General features: G+C 36.5%; 1 protein-coding gene and 1 long non-coding RNA gene across 5 annotated transcripts in view; one reads left to right on the top strand and one right to left on the bottom strand.

Moving 5' to 3' along the window:
• LOC146401763 (uncharacterized) overlaps window positions 1–21855 on the top strand; it is a 909931-nt gene that overhangs the window by 11532 nt on the left and 876544 nt on the right. The window lies entirely within an intron of this gene.
• KATNBL1 (katanin regulatory subunit B1 like 1) overlaps window positions 1–21855 on the bottom strand; it is a 94758-nt gene that overhangs the window by 72348 nt on the left and 555 nt on the right. The window lies entirely within an intron of this gene.

The raw sequence follows: 21855 nt of genomic DNA, 5'->3' as shown, positions 1-21855 counted from the left end.
AGGCCACGTCTGCAACCTACACCACAGCTCAGGGCAATGCTGGATCCTTAACCCACTAAGCAAGGCCAAGGATCAAACCTGCAACCTCATGGTTCTTAGTCAGATTTGTTAACCACTAAGCCACGACGGGAACTCCTATACAACCTCATTTTTATGACATTATAGAAAAAGCAAAATTACATGGAAACAAAAATATCAATCTTTTGCCAGTTTGGGAGAAAGGGAGATACTGATTCCAAAGGGGTAAGAGGGCATTTTTGTGATGAGGGACATATCTATATCCTGATTGTGGTAGTTATTATACAACTATGCATATGTTGAATTACACAACTTGATTTTAAACAACTGGGGTGAAGAGCACATATCATTAACATTTTTTCACTAGGCTCCTTGGATACTCAGAACTTACTTGATGGAAATGGGATATGTGGTGCCACTAGGCCCACATCCATTCTTTTTTCTTCAAGAAAACCGAGGTCCATAATTCAGTCTAGAGGCTCCAGAAATATTCCTCACAGTGTCTGGAATACATATCTGTTTTGACAGGTGATTACGAAGGCCTGCCCTTCTGGCTTTCTCTTTATTCTCCTGTGGCTTTCTTTGGCCCTAAGGACATAAGAAACCCTCAGTACCCTCTGTGTGCAATGATGTGGACTGTATGGCCTCATTTGGAAGCCAGTGGAGTTAAAAGCTTAATCTGCAAAGGCCTCCAGACTCCTCCTGCCTTTCCCAGCTCTCTAGAAATCTTTCTGCTTACTGTGCAGTAGGAATCACAACTTATTACCTGGGTGAAAAATTAAAGACTCACCTACCTTAAAAGACAGTGTAGCTAAAAGAGTAGTTCAAACAGACACATGTTCGAATTCCCAGTTTTCCCACTTAACTAGCCATGTGATCTTGCAAACATCAAGCCTCATTTTACTCATTTATAATAGTAAAGATGTTTGTATATTTACCCATCTTATTCCAAAAAGAATAAGAAAACCTGTAGACATAGTTACATCTAAATATAGAAAGCAAATATTAATAGGTATTTTCTCCTTTAGGGAGAAACCAACAATAATACAATACTAGTAGGGGAGGGAGTTCCCATTGTGGTGCAACAAAAATGAACCTGACTAGTAACCATGAGAGCATGGGATCTATCTCTGGCCTCGCTTAGTGAGTTAAGGATTCAGTGTTGCCGTGAGCTGTGGTGTAGGCTACAGAAACAGCTGACATCCTGCATTGCTGTGGCTGTGGTGTAGGTCAGCAGCTGTAGCTCTGATTCAACTCCCAGCCTGGGAATTTCCATATTGCTATAGATGTGGCCCTAAAAAAAAAAAAAAAAAAAAAAAAAGGTAGGGGACTTTAACACTCTACTTACATCAATAGGGAGATCAACCAGAAAGAAAATCAGTAAAGTAAAAGTGGTCTAAAATGACATTCTAGACCAGCTGAACTTAATAGATAGCTATAACACATTCCATTCAAAAGCAGCAGAATACACACTATTTTCAAGTGTACAAGGAACGTTTTCCAGGATACATCATAGACTAGGCCACAAAACAAGTCTCGATAAATTTAAGAGGATAGAAATTATATCAAGCATTTTTTTTTCCAACCACAATACTATGAAATTAGAAATTAATTATAGGAAGAAAAACGAGAAAAACAGAAACATGTGGAGACTAAACAGCATGTTACTAAAAAACCAATGGGTCAATGGAGAAACCAAAGAAGAAATCAAGAAAGCATCTCAAGACAAATGAAAATGGAAACGCAATTATCCAAAATCTATGGGATGGAGTAAAAGCAGTTCTAAGAGGGAACTTCTAAATGATACAGGCCCACCTAAAGAAATAAGGAAAATTTCAAATAACCTAAATTCCCAAATATAGGAGTTAGAAAAAGAAGAACAAACTAAGCTCAACATCAATAAAAGGAAATCATAAAGATTAAAAAGGAAATAAATAAAGACAAAAAATCACATAAAAGATCAATGATAGCAAGACTTTTTTTTTTTCTGTAAAGATAAACAAAACTGATAAACCTTTAGCCAAGCTCATTGAGGAAAAGAAAAAAAGAGAGAGAGAGAACTCAAACAAAATAACTAATACAAGAGGAGAAATTATAACTAATATCACAGAGGTACAAAAAATCTTAGGAGAATACTACAAAAAGTTACATGCCACAAATTAGAAACTTTAGAAGAAATGGATAAATTTCTAGAAACATGCAACCATCCAAGACTGAATCAGGAAGAAATAGACAGTCCGAACAGACCAGGAACTAGCAGTGGAAGTAAATTTGTAATTAAAAAAAAAATATTCCCAGCAAACCTAAGTCCAGTGCCAGATGGCTTCACAGAAGAATTCTACCAAACATATAAAGAGCTAATATATATCCTTCTCAAACTATTCCAAAAAACTGAAGAGAAGGGAATATTCCCAAATTCATTCTATGAGACTACAATTACCTTTATACCAAAACCAGACAAAGACACTACAAAGAAGAAAATTATAGGCTAATATCTCTGATGAATACAGATGCAAAAATCTTCAAAATATTAGCAAACCAAATTTAACAGTATATAAAAAGGAACATTACACCATGATCAGGTTGGATTTATTCCAGGATGCAAGGGTGGTTCACTATGTGGAATCAATCAACATGATATACCATATTAACAAAAGGAAGAATAAAAATCATTGATCATCAATAGTAAAGCTTTTGGCAAAATTCTACATCCATTTATGATAAAAACTGCCTAGTAAGTGGAAACAAAGGGAACATTCCACAACATAATTAAAGGCTGTATATGGTAAGACCACAGCTAACATTGTATTCAGTAGTGAAAAGCTGAAAGCATTTCCTCTAAGCTTAGAATAAGACAGGGATGTTCACTCGCACCATGTTTATTCAACATAGTATGGTACTATACATAGAAAACTCCAAGTCTACACCAAAAACTATTAGAACTAATAGGTGAATTCAGGAGTTCTCGCTTATGGAGCAGCTGGTTAAGGATCTGCTGCTGTCACTGCAGTGACTTGGGTCAGGGAACTTCCATATGCCGAGGGCACAGCAAAATAAAATAAAATAAAATTAAATTAAAATAAAATAAAGAAAATAATAAAATAAAATATTCAGTAAAGTTGCAAGATACATGATTAACATACAGAAATTTGTTGCAATTCTATATGCTATTAATAAATTATCAGAAAGAGAAAGCAAGAAAATGATCATGCTTAAAATCCTATCAAGGAGTTCCCTTCAGTGGTTCAGTGGAAACAAATCTGACTAGCATCCATGAGGATGCAGGTTCAATCCCTGGCCTCGCTCAGTGGGTTAAGGATCTGGCACTGCTGTGATTTGTGGTGTAGGTTGCAGACACAGCTCAAATTTGATATTGCTGTGGCTGTGGTGTGGGCCAGCAGCTGCAGCTCTGACTGGATTCCTAGCCTGGGAACCTCCATATGCCATGGGTGCAGCCCTAAAAAGACAGAAAAAAAAAAAAAAATCACATCAGAAAGAATAAAATACTTAGGAATAAACTTAAATAAGAAAGTGAAAGACCTATACTGTGGAAACTATAAAACACTGATTAAGGAAACGAAGGAAGATACAAAAAAAATGGAAAGATATTCTATGTTCATAGATTTGAAGATTAATATTGTTAAAATGGCCATACTACCCAAAGCAATATATAGATTTTTATATGGAACCATAAAAGAGCCCAAATTGCCAAAGTAATCTTGAGAAAAAAGAACAAAGCCTGAAGTATTACACTCCTTGACTTTAGCCTATAGTACAAAGCTACAGTAATCAAAATAACAATGGTACTGGTACAAGAAGAGACACACAGCTCAATGGAACAGAGAACCCAGAAGTAAATCCACATATTTATGGTAAATTAATCTGCAACAAAGAAGGTTAGAATAAACAATGGAGAAAAGGTAGTCTCTTCAAAAAGTGGTGTTGGGAAAACTAGACAGCTACATGTAAAAGGATGAAAGTAGAACATTTTCTCACACCATATACAAAAATAAACTCAAAAGGCATTAAAGACCTAAATGTAAGAGCCTGAAACCATAAACCTCCTAGAACAGAACATAGGCAGACCACTCTTTAATACAAACAACATTTTTTTTTTGTATGTCTCCTAAAACAAAAGAAACAAAAGCACAAATAATCTAATGGGATCTGATTAAAATTAAAAGATTTCATTCAGCAAAGGAAATCATCACCAAAATAAAAAGACAGCCTACTGAATGGGAGAAAATATTTGCAAATGATATGACCAATGAGGGGTTAATATACAAATTACCTAAAGAGCTCATACAGCTAAATTTTTTTTTTTAAAAGCCCAATTTAAAAATGGGCAGGAGTTCCCAGTGTGGCTCAATGGAAAGGAATATGACTAGCATCCATAAGAACACAGGTTCAATCCCAGGCCTTGCTCAGTGGGTTAAGGATCCAGTGTTGCCATGAGCTGTGCTGTAGGTTGCAGATGTGGCTCAGATCCTGTGTTGCTGTGGCTGTGGTGTAAGCCAGTGGCTATAGCTGGGATTCGACTCCTAGCCTGGGAACCTCCATATGTTGTGGGTGCCGCCCTAAAAAAAAGACAAAAAAAAGAAGAGGCAGACCTGAACAGATTTTTTTTTTCTTTTTCTTTTTCTCTTTTCGGCTGCCCTGCTTCATATGGAGTTCCTGGGCCAGGGATCAGATCTGAGCCACAGTTGCAACCTACACCACAGCTGTGGCAATACCGGATCCTTAACCCACTGTAACTGGGCTAGGGTTGAACCTGCATCCTAGTGCTGCAGAGATGCTGCCAATTCGTTGCACCACAGCAGGAACACCCAGATATTTTTTCCAAAGAAGATATACAGATGCCCATAAGGCACATAAAAAGATGCTCAACATTTCTAATCACTTAGAGAAATGCAAATCAAAACCCACAATGAGATATCACCTTATACTTGTCATAACAACTATCATCAAAAAGTCTAGAAATAACAAATTTGGCAAGGATGTGGATGCCCTCATACATTGCTGGTGAGAATGTAAACTGGTGCAGCCACTATGGAAAACAGCATGAAGATGGCCCAAAAACCTAAGAATAGAACTACTATATTATCCTGCAATTCTACTCCTAGGTATATATTCAAGGAAATGAAAACACTAGTTTGAAAAGCTACATACATCCCAATAGCCAAGATACGGAAGTAATCTAAGTGTTCATCAACAGATGAATGGAGACACACACACACAACTCATACAACAGGAATATTACTGAGCCCCATTAAAAATGAAATTCTGCCATTTGCAACAATGTGGATGGACCTAGAGGGTATTATGCTAAGGAATTAAGTCAGACAGAGAAAGACAAATACTCTGCTACCATGTATACATGAAATGTAAAAAATAAAACAAATGAATATAGCAAAACAGAAACAGAGATATAAAGAACAAACTAATGGTTACCAGTGGGGAGAGGGAAAGGAGGAGGGGCAAGATAGAGGGGATAGGAGATTAAGAGATGAAAACTACTATGTACAAGATAGATAAGCAACAAGGATATATTGTACAGCATAGGGAAATATGGCCATTATTTTATAATTTTAAATGGGGTAAAAAAACCTATAAAAATACTGAATCACTAATGTTATACATCAAAACTAAGATATGCTGTAAATCAACTATACTTTAATTAAAAAAAAAAAAAAAGAAAACCAGCAGATAATAAAATAAGGTTCTTTTGACCCATGAGGAAACCAGGATAAAAAGAATGAAGATAAATTTAGAACTTAAGGTGAGAATATTCTGAGTCATTAAAATGATTTCAAAGTAGTCAGGCAAACTTTGGGGAGAGCAGAGCACTAACATTGGAATTTCACAGAGAGATCAAGGGAGTCATTTATGAAAAGATGGCAAAAACTTAAGAAGCTAACCGCATTAAAGCTTTCATAAAAGGAAACAGGGCAAAGGGCAGGGACTACTAAACTCATTGTAAGCATCCCTAAACACAACAAGCATACTCCATGACATTAGGTCTCATTTTCTAAGCTTTTGCTATTATACTTCCTGCCTCTCTTGATGTTTCATTTTTATGGAAACAAAATGTTTCTTCTACCTGAAATGTCCCTTTTTCTCCTTTTCCGTTCATCACACCCTCTTTGACCATAATGATTGAAATTAAATTTCTTCTCTAAAGCATATCTTGATTCCAATCTTCAGTGATCTCTTTCTTCACCTTTTTATGGCATTTAGTTAATACCACATACTTTAGGACTTTAACAATCAACTAATAATTGAGGGCCTAAATTTAAAACATGACTGAGCACTAACTGATCCAAATGTGTCTCCTCTTGCCAACTAGACTGCAAAACTTCTTATCAGGAGGGACTGTATTTCACATCTTTAAATATACAACTTAAAGGCAATTCAGTTAACTCTTAATTTAAATATATACAGGTTGCCAAGGGGGAAGGAGGGGAAGGGAGGAATGGATTGGGAGTCTGGGATTAGCAGATGCATATTATTATATATAGAAGAGATAAACAACAAAGTCCTACTGTACACAACACAGGAAACTATATTTAATATCTGAATAAACCATATGGAAAAGTATATGAAAAAGAATATATGTATAACTGAATCTCTGCTCTACAGAATAAGTTAACACAACATTGTAAATCAACTATACTTCAACAAATAAATTTTAAAAAATATACAAAGACATAGACATATATGTGCATATATATGTATACCCTCCAGTGAGCATATGAGTATTATCACAAAGTATCCTACTACTTTAAGGTTCATTTTTTTTTTTTGTCTTTTTGCCTTTTCTTGAGCCGCTCCCGCGGCATATGGAGGTTCCCAGGCTAGGGATCAAATCGGAGCTATAGCCACCGGCCTACACCAGAGCAACAGCAACGCCAGATCTGAGCCGCATCTGCGACCTACACCACAACTCACAGCAACGCCAGATCCTTAACCCACTGGGCAAGGCCAGGGATCGAACCCGCAACCTCATGGTTCCTAGTCGGATTCATTAACCACTGAGCCACAATGGGAACTCCTTAAGGTTCATTTTTTAAATGATTAAAGGAAAGAAAGCATATGTATTCAACTTAGCAGGCATTTGCTGAGCACTTACTATGTGTTGAGATAAAAAATGCATGTCTTATTTCTCAAGAAACTCATGGGAAGGAAAGCCAATAAATATAAAACAATAAATGCTATGAAGGAGTTCCTATCGTGGCCCAGCAGTAAAGAACCCAACTAGTATCCATGAGGATGCAGGTCCGATCCCCGGCCTTGCTCAGTGAGTTAAGGATCCAGTGTTGCCATGAGCTGTGGTGTAGGTCACAGACATGGCTCGGATCCGACAGCATTGCTGTGGCTATGGGAAAAGTCAGCAGCTGATTGAACCCCTAGCCTGGGAACTTCCATATGCCACAGGTGTGGCTCTAAAAAGAAAAAAAAAAAAAGACAATAAGTGCTATGAAAGAGAAGTAAGCAGCACAGGTTACTAAAAAAGCAATAGCAGTATATCTAATTTGAGGAGTAGTTAAGTATCCAGAAATATATCTTAGGTCATATTAGATCTGAGCCCTGAAGAGAAACAAGAAATTGTGAAAATAAAACAAAGGAAAGCTCTCTATTTAAGCAATCATAGTAAAAAAATAAAAACTCTTATGTACTCAAAAATCAGAATCTAGAGTTTTACTTATTTTCATGTTTTCAATTCCTCTCCAGAAATGAGTATGAATAGAAAGCAAAAACAGATACAAAAGATGATGGGGAACTTTATAATGGATACATCAGGTTGACAATATCTAAATCATTAACCAACTTTAGCATCACAAAAAAGAGACAACCAAACATTTTATGCCTCCTGATGATGTGATATAACAGGCAATACTACGCTACAATTAAATATTTTTGCCAAAAAAAAAAAATCTAACCTAAATATAATGAAGCCTCAACTACCTGTTACCAACTACCAGTTTAAAGGGAAATACATTCGACAGAGAGGAACTTGCTAACACTGACATGAGGATATAATCATTCTTTGGGACACAAAACAGTTTCCTCAACAAATACTCTGCAAGGAAAAAAATAAAAAAGGAGAAACCTACATATTAAAAGAGACCACATCAACTGAATATAACACGTGGACATTGCTTAGATCCTAGTTAAAAAAAAACAAAATACAAAACTGTTAAGATGTGAAAGAATCAGGAAAATTTGAATATCAATGATACACTATATTAAAGATAATTATTTGTTTACAACTCTAAAAGTACAACATATAATAAACTGTACATATTTAAAGTATTATGAATACATATACATCCACTAAACCATTAACCCATCAATAGTAACCCTACCCATCATCTCTGAAAATTTCCTGTGCCCCTTCTCAGTCCCTCCTCAACCACTTGATCTGCCTTCTGTCACTATAGATTAGTTTGCATTTTCTAGAATTTATATAAACGGAATCATGTAATACACACTCTTATTTTGCAGAAGGGTGTGGTTTCTTTCACTCAATATAATTATTCTGAGAATCATCCACGCTGTTACATGTATCAATAGTCCATTACTTTTTACTGCAGAGCAGTATTCTACTGTATGAATGTACCACAAGTTTTTCATTCACCTGCTGATGGACATCTACGTTGTTTCCAGTTTTGGCTATTACTAATAAAACTGCTATGAACAGTCAGGTACAAGTCTTGGTATGACAGATATTTTCATTTCTCTTGGGTAAATATCTAGGAATGGAATGTCTGCATCATATGGAAGGTGTTATATTTAACTTTTTAAGAAAACTATTATCTTTTAAAAGTTGTACTGTTTTACATCCCCATTTGCAATGTATGAGAATAAGAAATTATTATTAATCATTGTTAATTATTTCTAGTTGAATGGTATTTTGATTATGTCTCTCTCTTTTTTTAAAGAGAGTCTTTCAGAGAGACACACATTAATGTAAAAGTCAGGGAAGGGGAAAAGAGAAAAAAAAACAGCTATGTACAGGAAGACTATGGCCTCTCTCTCTCAGTCCACATCCCTAGATTTGGGAGCAGGAGAAAAAGTGCTGCATAAAAGAAAATAAATCAGAAATGATAATAAAAATTCTCTCTCTCACTTTAGAATATTCCAATAAACACTGAATGTGTCCACAGAGGTGAACTGCAAAGCTGGGGACAGGCAGATAAACTTTTTCTTTATACGCTCCCTATGCCAAATTTTGCATTTCACACAAATGTTATTTAGTTTAAAATAAATTAAAATAAAAAATCACCAGTACTTCAATTACCAAATATATTCTGGTGCTTCTCCTCTCAGCAATTTAATTTTATATGCTGCATTCTGCCATTAACAGTGTATTTTCCTGCAACCTAAAAAATCTTTTTGAAAATGATTTAAATTAATATATAGTATTTGATCGCATGGATGCTGTTTGTTTTTATTTTTGCTATTACAGAAAATACTTTGATGAATATCCATTACATACAAATATTTGTACATACCTGATTATTTCCTTTGGATAAGCATATTACTAGGTCAAAAAAATATGATTTTTTTTTTTTTTCCTTTTTGGCTGCCCCTTTGCATATGGAGTTTCCTGCCCAGGGGTCAGGTCTGAGCCACAGTGGCAACCTATGCCATAGCTGTGGCAAGGCAGGATTCTTAACTCATTGTGCTGGGCCAGGGATCAAATCTTCATTCCAGTGCTCCAGGTACACTGGAGGAAAGATACTTTACTGTAAGCTGTATCTTTCTTATGTGATTAAACTGGTGCTGTTGCACAACAGCAGGAACTCCAAAAAATATGATTTTAGAGCTCTTGAATATATGGTAAGAGCTCTTCCACATAATGTGACTGGAAGTGGTGGTTGGTCATTCAAAATGATTTTTTTTTTTTTTTCTTGAGCCGCTCCCTCGGCATATGGAGGTTCCCAGGCTAGGGGTCAAATCCGAGCTGTAGCCACCGGCCTACACACCAGAGCAACAGCAACGAGAGATTCGAGCCGCATCTGCAACCTATACCACAGCTCACGGCAATGCCGGATCCTTTAACCCACTGAGCAAGGGCAGGGATTGAACCCGCAACCTCATGGTTCCTAGTCGGATTCGTTAACCACTGCGCCATGACGGGAACTCCCAAAACGTTTTTTAAAAAATCATTTAAAATGAGGATTCATTTAAAAAAGAGAAAGATACAAACATACACCTTAAACGTTTTAATTTAAAACCTAAAAATAATGCATAAGCATCATCTATGATTTCTACTCTAGGTTTTTTTAAAGTGGCTGAAGAACTTAATGATATTCAACAAAGCATTATCAGTGCAAAATCCTAAACTGTTTGAGTTTTACTTCATTTATCTTTAAATTTCTAACATATACTGAATTTGGTAGGAAATTCTTTAGTCATGTCTTTTTCTAGCCTATCCAAAGCATTCTAATTAGTTTTTGTAAAAACAGTATTTTTGAACTCCTATTTTAAATGTTTATATTTTCTAAATTGGGGAACCACATAAACGTGACAAAGTGGCAGAGATGGATAGCTGCCCTCTGATCCAAACTTGTGCCTATAAAGGTAAAGAATAACCACTATTAGCACTTTTAACAACAGAAGATTTCTGTATTATCAATTTCCCTTTGAAAATCTGACAGAATGTCATGTTTTAGTTTGCTTTTTTCCTTAAAAATTTGTTTATTTTATTTATTTTATTTTATTTTTTGGTCTTTTTGCCATTTCTTGGGCCACTCCTGTGGCATATGGAGGTTCCCAGGCTAGGGGTCTAATTGGAGCTGAGCTGCCAGCCTACGCCAGAGCCACAGCAACGTGGGATCTGAGCCGCATCTGCGATCCACACCACAGCTCATGGCAACGCCGGATCGTTAACCCACTGAGCAAGGGCAGGGATCAAACCCGCAACCTCATGGTTCCTAGTCGGATTCGTTAACCACTGCACCACGACGGGAACTCCTAAAAATTTATTTTAAAAGATGAAACCTAAGTAGAACAGAAACCACAAAATTATATTTAACTGGTTTTTAGTATCTGCCAAGAAAAATAAAGCCCCCAGAGAAATAAAAATCCACCCCCAAACCCAGTTTAAAAAGAAACAAAACAAAACAAAACACAGTGACAGCACATACAGCCATGGCCCCATGGAGGGTAGAGAATGCCAAGTGGTTCAGGCCTTAGTTCCCTGCTATAGATACTAAATCACATTGGAGGGGAGGAGGGTGCAAGGGCCAGGAAAGAAAGCCAGGAGGGGTAGTCTTATAAAATTACTTTGAGAGATATATATAACAAACATAAAGTGGTGTGGCATACAACCATTATGGTTGAGCAAAACAAATCCCACACAAGAGGCCCTGATCCCTGTCTGCCAGAGCAATTGGGGCTGCCCCCTGGGTAGGAGGGGGTTCTGAGGTAAGGAGGGAACGGACCTTGGACTGCAACTGCACAGTGAGATGGGGTGGGCATAGAGGGGGACATAGGGTCAGGGCTTGGATCGGGTCCTGCCACTAGTCTGCTTTTGAGTCACTGTAAGTTGTATCTTTCTAATGTGATTAAACTGTAAGGACTCAGTGGTATGGTACAGAAGGGGAAAACAAGTCTTGGAATCAGACTTCCTGGGTTTGAGTCCTGCTTTTAGATTTACTTGTTATGTGATCTTATTAGACAAGTTATTTAACTTCCTATTTTCAGAGTGGTGCTGTGAGGATTAAATAAAATAATCCACTTACCACATTGTCTAGCATTTGGTTAATCACTCTATAAATGTTAGTGCTTATTAAGTTATACATAAACATCACTAATGAAGAAAGTTGTCTTTGGTATGAGAAACATGATTTATGGTATCAGCAAATGTTAATATAGTTCCTACAATATGCTTTTCTGTATACATGCAAATGTAGCACAGGAAACAAAACAAAAAGGATAAAAGTTCTTTTTTAAAGGGTAGTATTATTGCTGAATCCTTTTTTTCCTTTATCTCTCTATAGTATTAAGATTGAATCATTTTCTTCAGCTTGTTTTTTCTGCATCAATTTTCTATAGTAAAAAAAATTTGACATTTTAAATAAAACAATTTAATTTCTTTTTTAACATAAGAGAACAATATATTAATAATAGAAATTAAAGTTTCTTAAGTCTTGAAGTATACAAATTCTATAAGTTACGTAAAGCAACACAAAATAATTGTAAAATTATAAAATTCATGACTTGAATCACTTTACATAGAATTCTTGGTATTACAAATAGCTACATCATAGCAACCAGCAGTTTTCTGCTTCATTCCTACTTATAACCTTAAACTTCCCAAACTTTCCTACTGTGAAATTTTCACCATCACCACAAGGTTTACAGTGAGAGAAACACAAACAAGCAATTACAATACATTATGTTAAGCATAGTGATATGATTTATCTAAGAGCTTGGGGGGGGAATTGCTCTTTAAATTAAACTATGAAATAGAAGAGAATAGTTTAAAGCAAAGTATTTAGAGAGTCATTTCACAGAGTAATAACTGCTTCTTCTAGGCCAGTAGGACTCACCCAGTAATTCTCAATGAGTATTTCACTAAATTTTAATCAACATGTAAAATTTATCCTCATAACTAGTAGAGCAAGGGTATTCAATACAAATAGTACATTGAACAGACCGTGCGACCCAGTGTAGAGCAGATACAATTTATCATTAGAACTAAGAAAACACACTTTAATGTCAAGCTAGAGTCAAAAAAAGATTACGTGATTCATGATTTTAAGATTAAATGATTACATTCATTTCTTAGGTATATCTGGGCAGAGGCAATAGTGGTGTTGGTTTACAAAGGCAGCAAACACTTGTATTACTCAAAGTGATGAACTGAATGGTAAGTTAACTGTGCTTTTTATAAAGTACATGAGACACTACTACACTGGTAGAGTAATGATACATTCTGTTGACCTGTTTAATTTCGTTTGGAGCCTTTAATCCCTCTTAGATTCTTTTTTTTTGTTTGTTTTTTTGTTTTTTAGGGCCACACTCACGCACATGGAGGTTCCCAGGCTAGGGGTCTAAATGGAGCTACAGCTGCCAGCCTACGCCAGAGTGACAGCAATACCAGATCCGAGCTGCATCTGTGATATACACCACAGCTCACGGCAACACCAGATCCTTAATCCACTGAGCGAGGTCAGGGATTGAACCCGCAACCTCGTGGTTCCTAGTCAGATTCCTTTCCACTGCACTACGACAGGAACTCCAATCCCTCTTAGATTCTAATTTGACTGAAGGTGAACATTTTGAAATAGTGTCAATTGGATGGGGCATGGATTGGGACAGGGGGAGAGAAGGTGAACAAATATGGAGTCCCTTTTGGACTTTTTTTCTTCTTCTTTTTTTTTTTTTTTTCTGGCCCCACTCACAGCATGCAGAGGTTCCTGGGCCAGAGACTGAACCCAAGCCATAGCAATGACAACACCAAATACTTAACCACTAGGCCAACCAGGAAACTCCCTGGACTTTTTGAATTTTCCATCAAATTCAAGTATTATGCTTTTTCAAACCACTTTTTAAAAAATTGAAGTATAGTTAATTTACAGTGTTATATTAGTTTCGGGTGTATAGCAAAGTGATTCAGATATACATATGAATCTTTTACAGATTCTTTTCCATTATAGGTTATTACAAAATATTGAATATAGTTTCCTGTGTACACAGTAGGTCCTTCTTGTTTACCTGTTTTATATATAGTAGTGTGTATATTTTTAATCCCAAATTCTTAACTATGTTTTAATTAAATTAAAATGTATTATATATTTCTCTTCCTATGGCTACATAAACATGTGAGTCTTTGGGAAGACGACTCAAGGTCTAGGGTTTTTTTAAGCCATATAGATGACTATCTCCTGTTAGAACAGTCTAGTATTTTTCTGGAAATATTCACGGGGAGAAGAAACACTAATTCTTTCCAATTGTCTTCTTAAACTCAGAAATGGAAAATATATATGCACATATAAAACAATATCATCTTAAGGATCCTTTTTGACCCCTTAATTAGCTACTAAAAGTATTTCTGATGCTTTCAAGATAAACTCTATATATGTGAAAGAATACACCAATAAAGTGCACAACTCAAAAAGACAAGCTAATATAAACTACTTTTAACATTCTATATCTTCACGATTTGGACTGCCATTACCAGTCTATAACACATATTTCTAATTTTGAATCAATACAGCAATTATACCCTAAGACCCTGAATATTAGAGTAGATTGTCCTTTGAGAATTAAACGAAGAAATTAACAAAAGATTATGCTAGTGTTCTTTTATAACAATAGTTCTGAAGGCGTCTTACATTTAAATGCTTGTGAGGATTACCTTATATCCTATCACCTACGAAGGTTTGTTAACACCGTATCTCCTAAGCTGAAATCAGAACATATATTGAAGTTTGAAAATGCCCCCTTCTCTTGGGGAACACTCCCTCTCCAGCAGAGGAATTACACTGCTTTACGGAGCTCTAATCACTCCTAGGTCCAAGACTTAACTGTAACCAAATTTAACATATTGTCTTCATAAAAAAAAAAAAAAAAAACTGTCTCAATGTTTCCCCTAAACTCTGAACTCACATCTCCAACTTCCTACAAGTCAGCTCCTCATGGGACGTCTCTTGAACTTAAGATATTGAAAATAGAAACCTTAATACTCACTCTCTCAAATCTGCTCCTCCTAACTGCTCCTAACTCAGTAAATGGAATCATCATTCTCCCAGTTGCTCAATCTCAAAGGATTCATCCTTGATTTCTCTATTCCTAAATTCCCTACATCCAATCCATTGCCTCTGCCTTTATAATACATTCCCCAAATGCCCACTTCTCTCCATTTCCATTACTACCATCTGAGAACAAACTTCTATCATCTCTTCCTTAGACTATAGTATCATTTACCTCCTAAAAGCTCCATCCACAATGTCTTAAACATGCCAAGCTCATTTCCATTTTGTGTCCAAGACATTCCTTCTGCTTAGAATATTCCTCCCACATACTCTCAGGGTTGCTGCTTCTCAGCTCAAATGTCACCCACCCCAGCAGATTTCCCTGACCACCCAATCAAGGATAACACCACCCTCATCTCAATCATTCTCTATAGCAGTAACTTATTTTCCCCCTCCTTAGCACTTATCACAATCTAAAATTAATTTGTTTATTTGCTTGTTGTCAATGTCCTCCCACTAGACTGTGAGCTCCATTAGAGCAGGAACCACATTCATTGTATCTAGAATAGTGCCTGATGTATAGAGGGTGCTTAATAAATAGTCGATAAATGAAGGAACATATCTAAAGAAAGACTATGTCAACCATGAAAAATAATGGTTGAGAAAGAAGAGTAACAAAATATTTTAAAATGTCAACTGGGGAGTTGGTTTTTGGATACAAGCCCACCTAAATAAAGTCCACAACCTTCTGAATAAAGCAACCTTTCCTTTCCAACCAAAAAAAAAAAAAAAAAAAAAAGGAGAGAGTGCCCAACTGTGCTAAACCTAAAACTATGTTAAGACACTGCCACTGAAGTGGCTTGGGTAGCTGCTGTGGTGTGGGTTTGATCCCTGGCCCAGGAACTTCAAGATACCATGGGTGTGGCCAAAACAAAAAACAAAAAAAAACTGCCATGATATTCCAGTCCTCCTTTCAGATACATGATAGGTTTATACTTGCCCATCATCAAGTTAGGCAAGGTCATGTGATCTGCTCTGGCCAATGAAACATAAACAAATCTTAAAGAGCCACTGTGTGAGACTCACTCCTACCACCTTCCTTCTGTCATGGTAACCACCAACAGGCCAGAGGTTAAGGTTCCATCTGCCTGTATTCCTGAGCAAGGACAACATAGAGTAGAGTCCCCAGACAACTCACATGTAACATGAATTGAGGAGAAATTATCCTTTGTTGTTCTAAACCAATGAGATTTGGTGGTTATTTGTTACTGCAAAATAACCGAGCCCATCCAAACTAATAAACTAAGTAATGTGGGCATGGAAGGATACAGTCAATCTCACTAAACAGTCCACCAATATTACTTAATATATATATATACTATACATATACTTAATTTCCTTCTGCTTATTACTTAGTTTCCAAATATGTCTGCCAACAAGGAAAGAAAAAAACTATTTATGTGGAGTTTTAAGGATTCTTGTTCCTGATACTACTTTTCAGTAAATTCAGCCAAATAATGAATGCCATCCAATGCAGGCTTCTTCAGAAATAGTCTGCCAGCCTCTCCTTATCTGAAAATATATTTTCTAGGTAAGAATAACTGTGCTTTTTGTTTTATTATTATATACACCAATTATTTGATTATTAAACAGTTACAATTCAGGTCACAGTTAGGGAAATGACTAAGACAGACTAGAAAGGTAGACTGGCTAAAATGCAGAATCCCTGAATCTGGGAACCTGGAATCAGGAATCCTGGACTTTAAGTTTTAGACAAAATAGGCTTACTGAGAAGCTTTGCCTATGAATCATATGATTTAAAATATTCCTGAAGATTATTTTATATGGCAGTTGCAGAACTAGGATGATTGGAATAGGAAGACCAAGAGTACTAGTTTCTAACAGCTGCATCATGAATCCTCCACAGATGAAAGGCCAAATTTTAATATATACGATTACTTTTGCAACAACTCTAAATATACTGCTAATGATGATATTAAGTGGTACCGGGAACAGGCAGAGCATAGATACTTGCAAATAAAAGGCATACTGAAAAGTCAAGTTGGCACACAAGTAAGACCTGGTGACGGACAAAACTGCACTTTGTGCGCATGAGGGGCAGTCAGGGCAGTGATTACTTAATAGTTCTGAGAGGCAGCCAAGGGAACAAGAGATGGATGCTTTACAACAACTAGGAGATATTTTCTTATATCATAGGAATGACTGGGTTGTAATCAGGTTGATTTGTACTCTGAGTTCTTTCAAGGTACTCAGAGCATCTGTACAGCAGTTCAACAATTTTCTTTCCTCAAAAACAACCCATTCCTTCACTCGTTGAATAAATACTCAATATATGCTATATGCTAGTTACCATTCTAGGTATTAGGAAAGCAGAAGTGAATAAAACAAAAATCCCTGCCCTCCCAGAGCCTGTATTCTAGTGACATTTAAGTTCTATTCTAAGATTCCTCCCCCTATCTTATTACATGGGAGTAGCTTTTACAAATGCCTTTGGAAGAAATCATCTATGATTTATTATTACTTCACGCTAAGATATGAAAGACTAATAGTTTCCCCATGGTAATTACAAAAGCAAATACTTCACAGATTCACAGAGTTGGAAAGGACCTTGGAGATAATTTGTATTTACAGATAAGATTAAGGGATTTGCCCAAGAACATTCAGTCACTAATAGGAGAGCCAGCTTAGAACTGTGACTTCCAGTGTTACAGCTTTTTCCACATAACACCAAGCTGCTTGTTCTAAGATTATACTAGTGAGAAGAGATGCTAGAATGGGCATTCATGATTCATACATAGGTGGTAGGTTCCTGAGTGACCCTTTCAAGGCAAAAAGAATTTTAGGCAGTGTGTAAAACTGAAGGAGAGAGAGGTGATTATAGGGGAGGCAAACTGGGGGTAGTTTTCAGAAGATCTTTTCCCCCCTTCTCTACCCTCATCATGTCCCAAGAACAAAGAGAATATAGAACCTCTTCAAGGTTAATGGATATTAGCTATTTATTAGAGGATACCAGGGGTGGGGATGGGGCTTGGGGGGCAAGCATGAAGTACTACATAGTCAATGGCAAAAAAATCAAATTATATATCCTATCCATAATTTGAAAAGTGTATCTTCCCAGTAAATGTACCATTTGTATGTATTAAGTTTAAGGTTTTGTGCAAGGGATTGAACCCGCACCACAGCAGAGACCCAAGCAACTGTAGTGATGACGCTGGATCTCTAACCTGCTGTGCCGCAAGAAAACCCATTTTTAAAAAATTTACATTCCTAAATACATTTTCCACAAAACACCAAGTTAACTGATACAGATCAACAAGTATAATTACAAAACAGCAATGTAATATTGACTGGTGTGATGTTATGAGGTGTCCCATTGGTGTGTGCAAGCATTTTTTGAAGATAATTCCTCCTCTGGAAAAGAATTAGACTCACCTCTTGCTTATAAACTTTAGCAATCTAAAAATTTAAAAGACCCAAACTATTCCCTCATCCTCACCTGCCCCATCCTCCTGGTAGTCCAGGGCTGTGTCTGTGGGAGAGAACAGCTGTGCGTGGGGGGCAGGTGGGTAGCCCTAGAGCGAGGATGCAAACTGTTCCTTGAGGGTGGTTCCTTGTTCCACCCCCAGCTTAAAAAAATTTAAAAAATAAATATATATATATATGATACTAAAATAAAAATTAAAAAATAAAAAACCTAAACTAGTCATTTAATCTTTCAAAGTAAAAATTCATGACCAACAAACCTGAATTTTACTTAGTATTTTAATAGAAAATTCATTCCAAGAAGAGGAAGATTTGCTAAGAGCGAGCTGAAAAATAAGCTTAGTACAAAAAACAAGCAGTTAAAAAAAAAGAAAAAGATTATTAATTATGGGAGTTTTAGGAAAAATGTATGCTGACAGGTATCAAGGATAGTCCTTCTTTTTTTTTTGCTTTTTAGGGCCGTACCTGTGGCATATGCAAGTTCCCAGGCTAGTGGCTGAATCAGAGCTACAGCTGCTGGCCTACACCACAGCAATGTGGGATCTGAGCTGTGTCTGCAACCTACACCACAGCTCAGGGCAACACCGGATCCTTTAACCCACTGAGCGAGGACAGGGATCGAACCTGCACCCTCATGGATAATAGGTTCATTTCCACTATGCCAACAGGAACTCCCAAGGATGGTCCTTAAAAATCTCATTATATTTTTATGTAAATGGCAGTTGACATACCTAAAGTGAAAAGTATTGCAGAGAATCCCATTTTATTACCATAGTGGCACCATTATTTTAGCTTCCAAGATTTAAAACCTTGGAGATAACATAGACTTTTACCCCTATTGTTTCCTGGAGTTAATCAGTCATCATGTTCTAGTATTTCTTCCTTCAAAACATCTCTTTTGAATACAAAGCAAAATTCCCAATTTCGAAAGCACACAAAAAACAAAGAAGAATGACCATTAAAAAGAGTATTTTTCCAAGAATGGGAGATACTCATGATATGCTGAGTCAAAAAAAAAAACAAAAAAAAAAACAACAAAAAAAAACAACCCCACAAGGAGAAAAATGTGTAATTCTAGTTTTATAAAAAGGAAAATAGCTATCAGCATAAAAAAAGATGTGAAAGGAACCACCACATGAAAAACGTTAACAGTTTGGCTTTTAGTTTTTTCACTTTCTCAACATTCCCTAAATTTCCCACAACGAACATGCATTCTTTTCAAACTTAGAAAAAACACTATTTAAGTAATTGTCTCATTTTACCACTACTTGTCTACTCCTATCCTAAATTCTTATAGCCTCTCCTTCCCCCCAGGATTCCAACAATAGTCACCTTCTTGAGGTCTCTGAGGCAGCTTCTCCCCAACGTTGTTATTGTTATTATTCATCATTCACATTTATTTACAGCACAAAGAAGCAGAGGCTGGCCATATAAACAATCAGCTTAAAAGAGCATTTCTCAACCTCATCACCACTGACATCTGGGGCAACTATTACTTACAGAGGGGGTGTCCTACTTTGGTATGTTTAGCAGCATTCCTGGCCTCTATACACTAGACGCCAGTAGAAACACCATGTCCCCTGAGGGGCAAAATTCCCAACAGTTGAGAATCACCCATTTAAAAGTTTTTAAACTTGCAAAATCATCTCTCCTTATATATATGTCAAACCTAAACTCCTTTGACATGTGTTTTAATTTTTTTTATTATAGCTGATTTACAATGTAGTGTCGATATTTGTGTTTTAAATAATACTCCTCATAGTCTTCTGCCATAATCTTATTTTTCTCAATAGAAACTTTCCAAATAGATCAGACTTACTTTTTCCTAGAAAAATCATTTTCATTCCCAATTCGAAGTCTTTGAACACACTGTTCCCTCACTAAAATTCTCCACTCATACTTGTATTCAATGTCCACCATCCATCCTTCTGTTGTAGGTTCTTTGCAGAAGCATTATTACTAACCTGCTCAGTTCAGTTCACCATACACCCACTGCACTAATGAAGAATCTCTCATATATATATGTACATATGTATGTACACACATACACACATACTTTAGTTGTTGTTGTTAATCTTATTTCCCAAAGTAGACTAACTTCCCTAAGGTTTGTTGCCCTGGCACATTTCTTTTGTATAGCCAACCGGACTGAATATTGCTTAATGAAGGATGAATGAAATTTATTTATTTATTTTTTTTTTTAAGTTTTTATTTGGGTCATTTTAGGGCTGCACCTGAGGCATATGGAGGTTCCCAGGCTAAGGGTCGAATCAGAGCTCTAGCCACGGGCCTACGCCACAGCCACGCCAGATCCGAGCCACCTCTGTGACGTACACCACAGCTCAAGGCAAGAGCAGCGGATCCTTAACCCATTGAGTGAGGCAAGGGATCGAACCGGCATCTTCATGGATGCTAGTCAGATGCATTTCCACTGAGCCACAACAGGCACTCCATTGATGAATGAAATTTAAATGCTCTGCTGTAAATTAAGCATAAACTGCTGATTTCTCAGGAAGTGATTTTGCTTTTGAACCTTATTTCTTGTCATGGAGTTATTAATCTTTTCCAAGTACAAGTTTTTTAAGTTTTCAGAAAGGAACAATATATAAGGGTATATTTTAAGAAATACAAAAGTTTCAAACTGTACACTTTTAGGATATGATACACAGGAATTAAAACTATAAATTACAACACAAACAGGAACTTTACAAACTCTATCTTAAAATATCAAATGGGTTTTTTTTGCTCAATGCACAAAACTTAATTATGTCAGCAAGAGCAGAGAACTCGATTTGGTAACGTATGCATGTGTACACCAAGGCATGTATATTATCTCCCCAGTTGAGAGAAGTAAATGAAATGAAAGTGCTCTGTAAACTAAAAAGAGCCACCTATAAAGGAGGCAGTAGAGAAACATAGTTAAAAGGTGGAGCCAACCCAGCTTTGGTACCAATTACATCTTATACAAGTTACTTAACTTCTCTGTGCCTCAGTTTCCTCCTAGTCAAAGTGGGAATAATAACAGCATCTGTCCCAAAGCAAAGCTCTCAAAGTGCTTAGCATATACAAAGCACGAAATAAATATCAGCCATTCTTATCACTACAGCGCTAGTTATTAGCCAAGCAAAAGTATTAAGTCCTGAATCAAGTCTGAAACTGGTTAAAAAACAAACAAGAAGGATAAACTACACAAATTTAAGCTATTAGGTGGACTATTTTTTTTTCATAATTTTTGCCAATGCTAAGCTGGTGATTATTACAGACCTAATTTCTGTTACAGTTTTTTTTTTCTTTAATCTGCAGAGAAACCGACATAGACACCTCTGTTTTCAAGGAATTTTACAAGCCAGAAGAAACAAATCAACTCTTTGTTATCTCCACATTTAAGCCAATTTAAGAGCGTGGTAAAAGCCTAGGTACTGTTACAGATCAACTTTTCAGAAAATACAATGAGGTTTTTAAGGTTGCAATCAGCAATTCTTATGCAGTTATGTCAAGTTTTTGTCCTGCTACACAAAAGCTTATGTGTCAGGGAAGCAAGCACCCGACAGAAAATAAGGAAATACCAAGGCCGGGCCTGGGCGGCTCTCGGGAAAACCTGTCCTCAAACAGAGCGCCCCAGACG

The sequence above is a fragment of the Sus scrofa genome, chromosome 7, assembly GCF_054392235.1.
Source record: "Sus scrofa isolate SSC_HxYL_T2T_F1_AM1 chromosome 7, Sscrofa_HxYL_maternal_Yorkshire_Landrace_v2.0, whole genome shotgun sequence".
NCBI lineage: Eukaryota > Metazoa > Chordata > Mammalia > Artiodactyla > Suidae > Sus > Sus scrofa.
Note: the sequence above shows the minus strand (reverse complement) of the source record. Positions and strands in the feature narration are given on the sequence as shown.